Source organism: Rhamphochromis sp. 'chilingali', assembly GCF_963969265.1.
Source record: "Rhamphochromis sp. 'chilingali' genome assembly, chromosome: 8".
Lineage (NCBI taxonomy): Eukaryota > Metazoa > Chordata > Actinopteri > Cichliformes > Cichlidae > Rhamphochromis > Rhamphochromis sp. 'chilingali'.
This window is the reverse complement of record NC_137935.1, coordinates 35520376-35534065: the sequence shown is the minus strand read 5'-3', so window position 1 is coordinate 35534065 and position 13690 is coordinate 35520376. Positions and strand designations below refer to the sequence as shown.

At 40.7% G+C, this 13690-nt stretch overlaps 1 protein-coding gene across 7 annotated transcripts in view; it reads left to right on the top strand.

Annotated features, from left to right (window-relative positions):
* Nucleotides 1-5439: 5439 nt before the first annotated feature.
* Nucleotides 5440-13690, top strand: part of usp2a (ubiquitin specific peptidase 2a) — a 56820-nt gene continuing 48569 nt past the window's right edge. For 3 of the 7 annotated variants that reach the window (XM_080889944.1, XM_080889948.1, XM_080889947.1), the window contains exons 1-2: nt 5440-5657; nt 7684-7788. The gene's annotated coding sequence lies outside the window, so the exon portion shown is untranslated. The other 4 variants (XM_080889946.1, XM_080889949.1, XM_080889945.1 and 1 more) reach the window with 4 other exon arrangements.

Sequence of the window (13690 nt, the reverse complement as noted above, 5' to 3'; positions counted from 1 at the left end):
CGGGAGTTGAAAGTCCGTGTTGCTCGGCGACAGCCCCAAAACATCACTGCTCTCGAGAAGATCTGCATGGAGGAATGGGCCAAAATACCAGCTACTGTGTGTGCAAACCTGGTAAAGACCTATAGTAAACGTTTGACCTCTGTTATTGCCAACAAAGGTTATGTTACAAAGTATTGAGTTGTATTTTTGTTATTGACCAAATACTTATTTTCCACCCTGATTTACGAATAAATTCTTTACAAATCCTACCATGTGGATTCATGGATTTTTTTTTCCACATTCTGTCTCTCACAGTTGAAGTGTACCTCTGGTGCCAATTACTGACCTCTGTCATCATTTTAAGTGGGGGAACTTGCACAATCGGTGGCTGACTAAATACTTTTTAGCCCCACTGTACATAGATACACTCATATGTGTGTGTGTGTGTGTGTGTGTGTGTGTGTGTGTGTGTGTGTGTGTGTGTGTGTGTGTGTGTGTGTGTGTGTATAAACTCTTTAACAGAGAATATACAATTGAGAGAGAGAGAGAGAGAGAGATATGAACTTTGGTGCTGCACTGAAGAATTGCATAAGATAGATTATGCAAAGCTGCCAAAGTCCAAGAGTAAAAAGTGCTCAGATTTTAAATGTTGATGTAAATTTATTGTTGAACATTTTTTTCTTAATGTCATTTACTGGGAACCCAGCTTACTGAACATAGTGTCTAAGCCAGTTTATAGCCCTTAAAATCAGTGAAAAGTAATCACTGATTTTCAGTACCTCTCTGTAACAGGGATTCACAACTAATAAAGCACTGATCAAAGATGAGATCATAATGTGTAAATCCATACTCTCAGGGTTTTACTGTGCTCTTGGGTTCCTAATCTGTTCCCTACAGTGTTTTGTTCTTTATTGAATAATGTTGATCATCTGGCCGCATATAATACTAAACTCTTTAACAGAGAATATACCATTTTAACACATAAAAACACCACAGCATATGTAAGGTGGTCTTACCTACAATGCCATGAAAAAAAACTAACTAGCCATGACATTGTCATCTGGGCTGATGACATGTCCTCCTATGGTTGAATTTTTTCAGTTGTCCCTGCCTTTCCCCTATGTAGCCAAGATGGCAATAATTGGGCCTTGACGGTGTGAATCCACTTGGGTTCTCAAAATAACGAGGAAAGGGTTTCCTTACACCTGTTAATCTGAAAGATGGATTTTGGTGTCAAAAGCACAGTAACTGCAATAAAAAACTACAAAATATCCAGTATTAAATGTATCCGTAAACAACATAAAATTGTTTAAACTCACCGCTTGTTGAGAAGTCCATCTGGAAATCAGTAAGCATGGAATAAAGAGTATGAATTTACACATTTTTTTCCTCATTAAATGTACTATGTGGGGTTCCATTAAATTGTTACACATCACATTCTGATTGAAATTCTGAATGATCCAAATTACAGATGGTATAAAAGATGAAGCTAGCCACCATGACATCAGCCACTGGTTAGTAAAATCCTGTTAGGAAGCCTTAAGATGAGTGTTTTCTCTGTTGCCATGTTGGTGTTTTGAATATTGTGTATTTGTGACAAGTGAGGGGTGGCTCTGACTCTGACTCTGCACACTCATTGCCAGAAGGTTGATTCTGTTCAACTGGGTGTTGAGGTTTAAGTAGGAGGAACATTTTATCACTCATCCACGTGACTTCTACTATGTCAGATAACTGTGGGTTTCCTCAACCTTATAAACAGTTGGTTTGCATAATTATGAAGATAGCACCACTGACCAACAATGGCCCACGAGCTCAGCTATGATCATTAATATGCAAATTGTCATGACCAATGATCACAGAGGGACAGCTACCTACCGTGCCAACAGAGAGTTGAGGAATGGCAACAATCACAGCACTGTAACATAGTGAAAAATGTACCCTCAGGCCCCCTCCTCTATTCAGAAATGGTTGTTCCTTTTTCATGTAAATAAGGTGGGGGAAACCTGCAGACCGAAGAAGTCACTTGGATGAGTGACGAAACGTTTCTCCCAGTGAAAACGCTACGTCCAGATGAACAGAATCAACTTTCTGGGATGTCTTTACCTGGAGGATTGACCATGCACACTCACTAGCTAACAACTTACAACTGATCAGATAATGAGCATAATCCTCCTCTCTGATTCTGATAACCACTGAGATGCACAAAATGGACTGAATGCTACGCCCAAATGAAATTAAACTGGTTATTGAGCCAATAAATTCATCAGTAAAGCTTTTAAAGAGGTTGCAGGGCGAGGGAGTCAACAGTAGTTTTCCCATACACTTATACAACCTCAGTGGAACCACAGGGCAGATGAGTGAAAGGAATCCAGGTTCAGAAGGATTCCTTGTTGGCTTCACTTTTCAGACCTGTGAGCTTCACCCATTTGCTATACTGTCTATATAACTAAAAAATTAATGGCCATATTTCTAACAGTGACAAAAAATTATCTTCATGTGGGACCCCATCATTCCTAATCTGAATCTGGTTTACAAAATAGCTTTTCGAGGCCTTTAAGGGGGAACAAAAATCCCAGCTTAAAACTCTCTGATGTGTCATGAGTGCAGTCCTTGTTTTCTTTGGTCACACTGTTTTTTGCTGCAGTTATTGCACTACTCAGCCTAACTGGACCATAAACCTCATTATTTGGTATTGGCCCCAAAGAATCGTACAGTGAGGCTTCCTATAGTCACCTTCCATTAATCACTCAGCTGTTCTACTGGGAAACCTCTATAACAGAGCTGGAGACACTCCACAGCACTCGTGTTTCTATTTGCTGCTATCATTATTAACATTTTCACCTCTTTCTGTACATTAACACAAATGTGATATTTAAAGGAGTATGTCCACTTTTTTGGAGTTGGGTAATTTATGTTTATAGTTTAATTTATAGTTTAACTCATGCAGAAATGTTATTCGGTTACATGGCTATTGGGCCTGCCTGCTGAAATGGACAAAATAAGCATCTGTATTTGCTTTGCTTAGTTAAAAAATCAACATGTGACGTCAGACATGCAGCAGCTTTATTTACAGCGCATCCATGTTTGAATGGGAACCTGTGAAAACAAAATAGACATTTGCCATAATAGTAAGTGCACTGCTTGAGTCATCACCTGCCTTCAAAAGTGGATCCTGGATCTCAGATTGGGGCTTTGATTATAGTGTCACAGATTCTTTGTTGGTTTGTTCCCACCCACTCAGTATTTAAGCTCATCAAGTCACTTGACGATAACTTGGGACTATCTGTGGTATTTAAAGCATAACCACTTGTTTTGTAGGAGCCTATAGGAAGTCTTGAGTGGATCAGAATGAGTCATCTGTCTTGTTTTAGTATATGCAGGGAAGAATGCATCACTGAATGGTAATAAATGGCAGTTTCCCTCCTCAGTGTGTGACACTGTTTCTTCATTCACAGCAGCAGCAGCTTTGGATACATGTCAAAGGTTTTGACTGTATCTCATGATATGATTTCATGGTTATACCGCAGTATGATTTTATCACTCACTTTGATGCAGACACTCAGATACTCCAGCCTGATGTGCTGCCAGAGTGCAGCAACTTAGCAAACAATATTATACAACATCTACTGGCAAATCCTCGTTGATAGGTGATCCCAGTAACCATTCTTGGGGCACAGGGGACATGCCTTGCTATTATTTAGACCAGGAGTGGGGAACTCCAGGCCTCAAGGGCTGGTGTCCTGCAAGTTTTAGATATCACCCTATAGGTCAATACACCTGAATCAAATGACTAGTTTGGAGAACTTCAAGATATGTTGAGGAGGTAATCTAGCCATTTAAATCAGCTATGTTGGATCAAGGACACAGCTAAAACCTGCATGACACCAGCCTTGAGGCCTGGTTTAGACCATGTTCATTTATTCCCCACCAATTCGAAAAAATGAATGAACCAGAGGAGCATTACTCACTCTAAGTCCATCTTTTTCTCTCACTCCCAAAATATGACTAATGAATCCATACCACCACTGAATCTTTTACACTTGACCTGATTACCAGAAAAGAGAGTAAGTGTGAGCACATCCCAGCATTTTTAAGAGCCAGACCAGGAGAAAAAATATTAAAGTGGAATTATCTATCATTATCTGGCTACAGTTACTATACTTTGATTCTCTAGACATTTATACAAAGGCTGGGTTTTGATGCATGTCTTTGTCAGGCGTGTGTCAAAGAGAAAAAGAGGTTGTTCCTTTCTGAAAACCTCTAATCAGTGCAAATTACTGTTGACCAACAGGGGGAAACAAATCCAGCACAAGATGGCAATTACAACTCTGTATAAATGTGATCTCAGTCAGCAGAAACAGTCTCTTTTTTTCTAGGACAATAACCAGACAAGACTGAAAAATAAGGGGGTGGAGGTTTTTTCAAGGGCTTTCCCCCCTTAGTCTGAAAACTCAGTAAGATATAAGCAAGTTTTTAAAGTTTCAAACTGTGTTGTTGCTGGTTTTCTAATCAATCTTCAGGAAGTGTTGCCCAGTTTTGTTTTCTGTTGTACTTCATAAGATAACAATGATGATTGGAAGGATTCAAGTTCATGTTTTGAACATGCAGAAATGAGGACAGAAAACACTATTTTAAAAGATTAAAGTCCAGAGTTTTATAAACGAAACTAAATTAATTCTTCATCAGTGTCTAAAAACGATCGATGTACATTTAAAAGACACACTGACTGGACTCAGGCAAACACCCAGAGTGCATCAGAATATATGATGTCTATACATGTGCTGAGCCAGCGGGGATGATATTAAATAAGAAATAATACCAAATAATTTTTTGAAAGCAATACAGAATACCAGAAACCAAGCATATGAATAATTATCTGGTGCCATTTATGTGTTTTTCTTTACACTAATTGAACACAGTAGTACCAGGTTGGACCCTCTTTTGCCTTCAGAACTGCATTAATCCTTCATGGCATAGATGCTGGAAGCTTTGTGGACACGGGGCATTATCATGCTGGAAGCAAGCATCAGAAGATGGTACACTGTGGTCATAAAGGGATGGACATGCTCAGCAACAAAACTCAGATTGCTTGTGGTATTGACACAATGCTCAGTTGATACTAACGGCTTCAGTTGCATTAGGATAATGAACTTGTTGTGTAGGCTTTGACTTTTTTCCCCGCAAGCTGTTCTAATTAAAGATACTATTTTTCACTATTATTTGTAATACTAATAATACCTACTGGAAAGCTACCAGAATAGCATTTAATTTTTGATTAAATCACGGGTATCGCCAGCTCTCTTCGACGCGCTTGAACATGGCATTTTTTCAATGAAAGAAATCTCTGATGTTTACGTTCATTGCCATGACGACGGTGTAGGAGGCGGTTCACTCGGTTAGCTAGTGACGCTCAAATAGAGGTATGAACCAATCAGAAAAAAGCTTCGTTGACCGACTGACGTCACCGTTAAAGCGAAAAGAACCGTTACTTGGTTGCTGAAACTCTACAACTGCACTGGAAGGAGGATATGGCTGACTACCAGCGTACTCTTGATTAAATCGCCTGCAGGGCAAGCTTCCAGTCTAATGTTAATAGTGATGCTCTAAAAGCGACCACAGAGGTACTTTTGAGTGGCGCTTCCCTGCCCGTTTGGATCGGGATGTTCTCCAATTGCGGGGTGAGTGTATGCAGTTACCTGACACCACCATAACCCTGATAGGTGCTGTTCTTTCGTATGGACAGAAGCACAAACCGAACTCCCATCGAACTCAGAGAATGTTAAGTTTGCTTTGTGAGGGGAAATTAACATATAAACGGCACTAAAAACAATCTAGCGCATTTTAGAAGTAACAGCGTGGCGGTTAAATATTCGGTATCAGTTGTGGTAGTGTAACTGCTGTCTTTTTTTTAGCATATTTTCAAGTTTTAGAACAAGGATGCTCATTGCCCGAAGCTATGCTGCAAGGCTGATAACCCCGAACAAACTCTAAAAGTTCGTCAAATGAAGTCTTAATTTTTCTTTTGGATATACGTGTGCGAAGAATACTACCCTAGTAGGTTTGGAAGTACCGTGTTATGACACGTGAAATTTGCGTGCTTGCTGCATTAATATGCTTACACAGTACAGTTTGACGCGGTACTCTGACACAGTGCTACTGTCTTGGCTACACTGCACCGTTACTGTTGACTATAGTAAGCTAGCAAGACAGCTAATTAACTGACCAATACGTCGTGGTCACGTGCTTATATAAAGACGAAATCAGTATCCAGGTTAGTTAATACGCGCTGTATTAAGTTTGTGCGTCGCCTCCTCTAGGGATGACAAGTTTTCGGTCTGTCTATTGCCCCTAAACACCCCACCACCCCCTTCACGGACAGCACCGCAAGCCTCCCATTCCATTACCGAGCAACGCTCCCGGGGTCTGACTGGTTATCTAATCACGCGCGGAATAACGTCATCCCCCACTATTAATGAGCGGCATTTAAAATGCGCGTACATCATATTTTGCATCAAATCGGTCCCTTCAGGAGCCACGTTAAGTCCCACACCGCAGTGCAGCGAGCCTGGCAACACCGGTACCAGCGCCATCTCATCTCAGTGTCAGTGTCATGTAACGCTACACCCCTCACAGAGCCCATCCACCACAGAGCCGCGTCTGTCTTTTTCCATTGTCCTGCAAACGTACGTCAACACAGTACAACATACTCCACTTCATCTGGTCCTCTCTGCTGCTCACGTATTAGCTTTTTGTTATCTGGATACCAGTGTCATATAAACATGTGGCCAGAGTGAGTGGCTGTCAGCCTCCATCAACAATATTGAGCAGTCTCCCTCTATTAGGTACTATTTAAGAACCATCTATTTACTGGGGCTGTGTACAGCTTGCTACACACACACACACACACACACACACACACACACACACACACACACACACACACACACACACACACACACACACACACACACACACACACACAAATAAAATGTAGTTACTGTTACTGAGAAGCTCAGAGATTCCCATGGAGTCCTTTAAGAGCAAAGTGGAATGCCAGTGAGTGTTGAGTGACCCATGGAGGTCATAGGCGGCTGCTATATTTACTGACTCTGTAACTCGATCGGTGGCATTCTGCAGTGCTGTGCTCACGCTGCTCCCTCGCACTCCGTTACCCACAGAGTCCCAAACTAAACTGGCACCCGGTTGCCTTCTGTCTGTTGGCCTGGCCTCTCAGAACATCAAGGGTGAGCCTCTTAAACCTGCTGCTCTTCGTCCTTTTCTTCTTTTAGGTATCTGCTTGAAAAGTTGGCATATACAGTGCGGGCTGCTCGCTCAGTTGTAGAACAAGGCTCGTCTAGGAGGATAGGGGATAACCTTTCAGAAACTTCTGGAGTTTGCTCGCATGAGTAGAAGAGCTTCTGGCAGCGCACTCACCAGAAATATACAGTTAGACAGTCTTAGCTTAGCTGGGCTTCATAATGAGCAACCTTTCTGGATTTGATAGTCCAACTGGGAGAAAGCCATCAATCTTTAATGGTAAGACATGAAATCCGGAACATGTGTTGACTGCTTGCACGCTCACGTCACGCTCGAACAGCTTGTGTGAAAGTGCAGCAACTTGTCTTGAGAGGCAGATGCGTTCATAAGATGCTTCTTTCTGGCGTCAGGGTGGTTTTAATCCTGTGTGCCTGTGTGTTTCCACAGGAGCGTGTGCATGTGCATAGACTATAGGGGAGCAACAGTAGGATGAGCTGCCCCAGAGCCATCACAGTCTGCAGGGACTGACACACACCGCTACAAATACGGCAGGTAATTACTTCACACAGATGCCTTTGGACACACAACTCTGTCCCAGCTGCTATATCAGTCCTGCTATCATGTCAGCGATTGCAAGGTTTACATGCATCACAGCAGATTTACCGACAGAAAGTAAGGGAAAGTTATAAAAATAAGTTACGTGGTGTGTTTAATCTGCTCATTCAGTGACACACACAAATGTCTAAACTAGAACATTGATCTTGCAAATCAATTTATTCTCAGCTTACAACACTATTATAACATGCACACTAGGGCTGGGCGATGTGGCCTAAAATTCATATTGCGATAGAATTTGAAGCATGTGCGGTAACGATATATATCGCGATATATTCTTTTTTTTCTGTATAATGTATTTTCCACACTATAAGGCACACTTAAAATCCTTTAATTTTCTCAAAAATCGAGAGTGTGCCTTATGTATGAATTCTGGTTGTGCTTACTGACCTCAAACCGATTTGGGCGTGCAGAAATCTGTTAAAAAATGTTTTAGTACAACTTTGGTAAGCCCCACTGCTTGATGGATTGTCAGAGCACTATGGCTGCCGTAGTAAGGAGCTTTGCGGAGTAATCTGGGTCCAAAACTCCATCGTCCTTCAGGTTCTGAGTGAGAGATTTTTGAAACTAATTAAAACGTACAGCTCTGCGGTATAGTCAAACTCTCTATCGTTGGCCAAATTTATATTGTTTCTATCGTATATAGTTTCTATCACCCACCCCTAATGCACACTGTGCCATTAAAGGGACAGCTAAAAGGCTCTGATGCCAGTATCATAGAACAGCCTTCCAATATTCAACACATTTCCACTACATTAGACAAAACTGCTGTACAGTGTAGCTTTTATGTGATACAATGCTGGTAACATGTTCATATGTTTCTATAGGGCAACACTTTATAGACATGTGTATGGATTTCTTTTCAGATTTTAGAAGAACAAAGGATGGTATAAAACCAAGACAAAGCCATAGAAAACAACAGTTTTTTCAGATGATTTTTAAAGCGGACTAACATTAACTGTGTTGAAGGCATTATTAGAGAGTGAGAGACTCACTGAATCCTATGGGAGAATTCAGTGAAGGCAAAAGTGGTGGTTGCTGATTCTTTTAAAACCCAGATTTTATACCAAACTTTAAGCAGTTTTCTGGTCATTTGAATTAAGGCAGGGCAATATGGCCAAAAATATTTATCACGACATATATTTGAAAATTATATATAACTGACGACATAACAGATGCCAGACAAAATACTTCACAACTCCACAACTTTATTAGTGAAAACACCGCCCATCAATTCATCTTCACTTAAACAAGCAGCTATATAAAAATTTAACAGTGCAAAGGCAAATTCCTTGCTGACAATTTAACCAAAAGGCATTTTCAGTGGAAATGGGCTGACATATCCTGAGCATAATCATGTATAATATCCACAAAAGTTTAGAAGAGGTGCTTTGCAACATGAAACTGCAGTGAGCCAAATAAATAAGTCAAATACGTATTTTTCGGACCATAAAGTGCGCAGGATTATAAGGCACATTAAGCGAAACAAAACAGTCAGATAAGTCAAACTTTACTCAGCTCATTCTTCTTGCTTCCTCCACTTCTGTACCATTCATTCATTAATGCTGAATTCTCTCGCAGCTGCTCTATTCCCATGTTCTACTGCGCAACTGATAGCCTTGAGTTTAAAATGCGCTTCATACGCATGTCTCTTAACAGGTGCCATTTTGGGGTCCTTATACACACACAATACGGTAATGTTATGTTGAAGCACAGTACGTATTACTCTGCGAGGCTCCTGACTACGGTAGCCGTAATACTCCGACAATCCATCAAGCGGTGCAGCTTCATAGCTTACCAAAGTGGTACTAAAACATTTTTTAATAGATTTTTGAGCGCCATGAAAATTAAAGGCTTTAAGAGTACCTTAAAGTCTGAAAAATACTGTAATAACGACGGCCCACTTGCATGTTCTACAAAAAACAAAACAAAAAAACATACGTAAAAATGTGCTTTGGTGGGTATCTGACAGACAAAAACCAAACCAGTTCCACATCACTGAAGTTGCACCATTTTTTCAAACCAATTCAGGTTCATCTGTTTCATTCAACGATCCGCTTTTGCCCTTCTCATTCTCCATCGCCGCCATCGTCTTTCCGCCATGTGCGTATGAAAACAAAGGTTTTACCCATATTCTATTGCGATATTTCATTTTCTTATCATTGCCTAACATTATGCCGGTATACCGTGAATGTCCCTAATTTGAATGCAAATAGCCACTGAGTAGCAAGACTTGCTTTTTGAAGGACTTTGACAAAGGTTTGAATCTAAAAAAAAATGAAGCCAATATGAAAGTGCTTTTTTTTCTTCTAATGGCAGCAGGGGGCAATTCCACTGGTCTGGTTATACAAAAGTCTATGGAAAAACAGCCCCATGTTGCAGTTGATCTGCAACCTTATTTCTGGTTGATTTTGTTATCTTAATGGCAAAAACTGACCTTGCTAACTTCACAGTGGATTTCAGTTGTGTCAGGAGTAAAATCCATCCCAAAAGTTAGAGCGAAACAGTAAAGAAAAGTTAACCCTGGAGAAATGTACACTCTATCTGCCTTTAGGGGACATACTGTCATTTTCATTATTCTCTGTCATTCATTTACTATTACACTGGTAGATGTTCATGACCTAAAGTCATAAAATAATAAGGTCAGTGTATGTCTAAGTAATGTCAGGCTTCAGACTGCTTTAAAAGCTTAGTTTCAGAAAGTCTATACTATTGACTCTGTATGAAGCCATTGAGAAGGGATATTCTAACATGAGCATCTTAGGTGCACAGTTCTGGCTGTGAGCCCAGAAGCCTCACCAACCTGGTATTCTAACCTTCTGTTTATGTGGCACAGCCAATCAACAGGATGTCTTTATGCATAAAAAAACACAACTGTCAGCTTTTAATTGCTTGTACTTTATAGTGTTTTGCCATAAAACAGATCAGTGCTAAAAATAAGTGGACTGAGAATTGATCCCTGCAGAACACCAGTTCACAATAGATCTTTAGTAATTGAATAGTGTTATATATCAGTCTGACTGAATTATCAGTCATACATATTTTTATGTGTCAGTTTCTGTTTCAGTGAAACATCAGCGTCAAAAGGAGCTGGATCAGCACAGGAGACTTAGCAGTATGTTGGTTTTTGCTTGAATTGGGCCAGTCTATAAAGTGTTTATCAGCAGCATGAATTACTGGATAAAATACTTTCAAATCTAAAGTAATCCAAGGCTCTGACAGTGCTGGTGCTTTATTCTGTTTGAACTCTGAGCTGGGAGTTTTAACTAGTTACGCTTGAGCTTGTCCAGTGAGTCACTTAGCGTCACTCAGGCAGCGGGCTGTCAGAGCATGATAGGTGTTTGTTTGGCCAATTATTATTTGGCCACTATTATTATTTCAATTTGCTTAATGAATGAAGAATTACAGCAATCAGCTGCACAGACTGGAGCATTAATCACTGTAGCCCAGATCCCATCCTCTTTGAGGTCACTGCTGTGTGTATGGCCGCAATGTGAGTCATCCACAGATGGTAGTAGTGATGAATGCTAATTGGTCTGTTCTTCTTCAGATTTTCATATTGCATAGGCTCGGTAGCAGATACTGTGAAACTCTGGCTCCTCAGTTGAAGCCTTTGAATGCAGGGCTTTGGGGCTGTGCCCTGTTTTGGGGTGTTTCATGTATGTTCAAGGATGGAGAATGAAAGGTGACTGAGATGTTAAATTCAGAGCTCTTATAGTTTCCACGGGCCCAGTTGGAGGGCCCCGGGAACAAGCAAAATTGTAGATGTTAATTTTTTTTCTTTCATAGCATTTTTAGGAACCCAGTGTTTTTAGTTGCTACTTTAATTTCATGGTTTATGCAGTGTATCATCTTTGTGCCAGCACTGTGCATTCCTCCAGTTCATTTCCTTTTCTACTTTGTGCAGTGCTTTAAATGCTGCATGTACACAGTACTGCACTGCCGTACACACAAGATGTGGCTGAGGTCAAAACAAAAGTGACTGGTATCTAACGACTAGTTAGGGACAGCTGGCAAAGGTGCAGCTATGGCCTGTTGGAATGGAGGAGTACTTGAGCCTCTTTTAATATGCTTGGCAGCCAGTTGTTACAGGCACAGAGAGGTAGGGTAGGGTTGTCAGTATGGCCTTCAATGGCATCAGCATGTTCTTATCTACTCACATTTCAGGGTATATATAGCAACCAGCACAGCTCAGAGACAGTCACTCACATTCCTCTTGTTGATTCTTAACATCTTTCCCTTTGAGAACCAAATTATTTTCTGAATGTCTGTGAAGGTTCTCAGTCATCCAGGTCATCGTAGTCAAAGGAGCTTGCAAAGAAAAGTGTCTGGACTTCTTTAAGTTGCTTGAAGACGTTTCACCTCTCATCCGAGAAGTTTCTTCAGTTCTAAGGTAAAATGGCGGAGATGCTTGGAGAAAACTCTCCTGAGTTTTTCTGATACACTGGCTATATAGGGGATGACAATGTTGTTGCAACATTGGAGAGAGGTGGCCTCCTTGAGTGTTCTATATGCTCACTATTGACTTGGAAATTCAGCAAAATTAGGCTTTTTTGTCGCTGTCTATCTTCTGAAATTGAGGATCGAAACTTAACCAAACCAAGTAGCTGAAAGAGGGCCATCTGACCTCAGGAAATCGCATGATAAGGTGGGGCCAGGTTTCACAATGAGCTCACCTGAAACCCTGGCTAATTGGGACCCACACCCATTTTCACACCTTGGCTCAGGTGATTAGAGGATCATCAGGGGTCCTTTTGTCCCTCTTTGGGGGGATACTCCCACTGGGTTTAAATCCGGGACTCTCCGCCATTTGACCTTAGAACTGAAGAAGCTTCTTGGAAGAGAGGTGAAACGTCTTCAAGCAACTTAAAGAAGTCCAGACGCTTTTCTTTGCAAGCTCCTTTGACTATTTTCTGAATGTTTTCTGCTGGCATGTGCTGAATTGTGCTGCTACTGCTGGTCGGTTTATACTGAGGTGATGGCAACACTGCAGTGTACTGCTGTGAGGGCCAAATAGCCTTCAGTTTACTAAGTTCACATATTTTACTTGTAAATGTGGTAAAGGTGGTCTGACAAAAGTCAGTATGTCTGTTCTTTCCTTTCTAAATGTCAAATAGCTTGTTCATTTGCAGCAGCGAATGAACTGTGGTTATGAACAGCTTGATGTTAGCAGTGAGTTTTCAGATGGAAAATCTATTCAGTTACCATCAATTCTGTGGGGTAGTTTGGTGTCATTCAACTCCTTGGTTTGGTTAAGTTTCGATCCTCAATTTCAGAAGATAGACAGCGACAAAAAAGCCTAATTTTGCTGAATTTCCAACTGAGCATATAGAGCACTCAAGGAGGCCACCTCCGCCCAATGAGTGAGCTGCTCTAAATGAAACAAAGTGGGACAATGGAAGCTGCTGTTCCTAATTGTCCGGCATCCTGAAGACTTTACTCCATGAACTGCAGATGATTAACATTTATGCCAGGAATGAACAAAATCATTTTGGGAGATAATCTTTTCTTTGTAAATGTTTGTAAATCTAAAGTAAGAGGGTTTTTTTGTTTTGTTTTTTTCCCCCAACTTTTTTTTAGATAAGTTAACACATTGTACTTTATGCCTTCTTCTGATGTATTTGCAAGTTATTAACTGTTATAGTTACCATTGTCTTGTTGATGGAATTAATAATAGGTACATCTCCCTCAGACTATGACTTGGCTATCAACAATTGGAAAATAAGTGTAAAACAAATATTTGATTGGTTTGAGTTAAACAAAACGAATCCCCTTCCAGATGCAAATGAGGCAGTGACCAAGATGTCAGGCTGAAGAACTGATTGCCATTCAGACTATG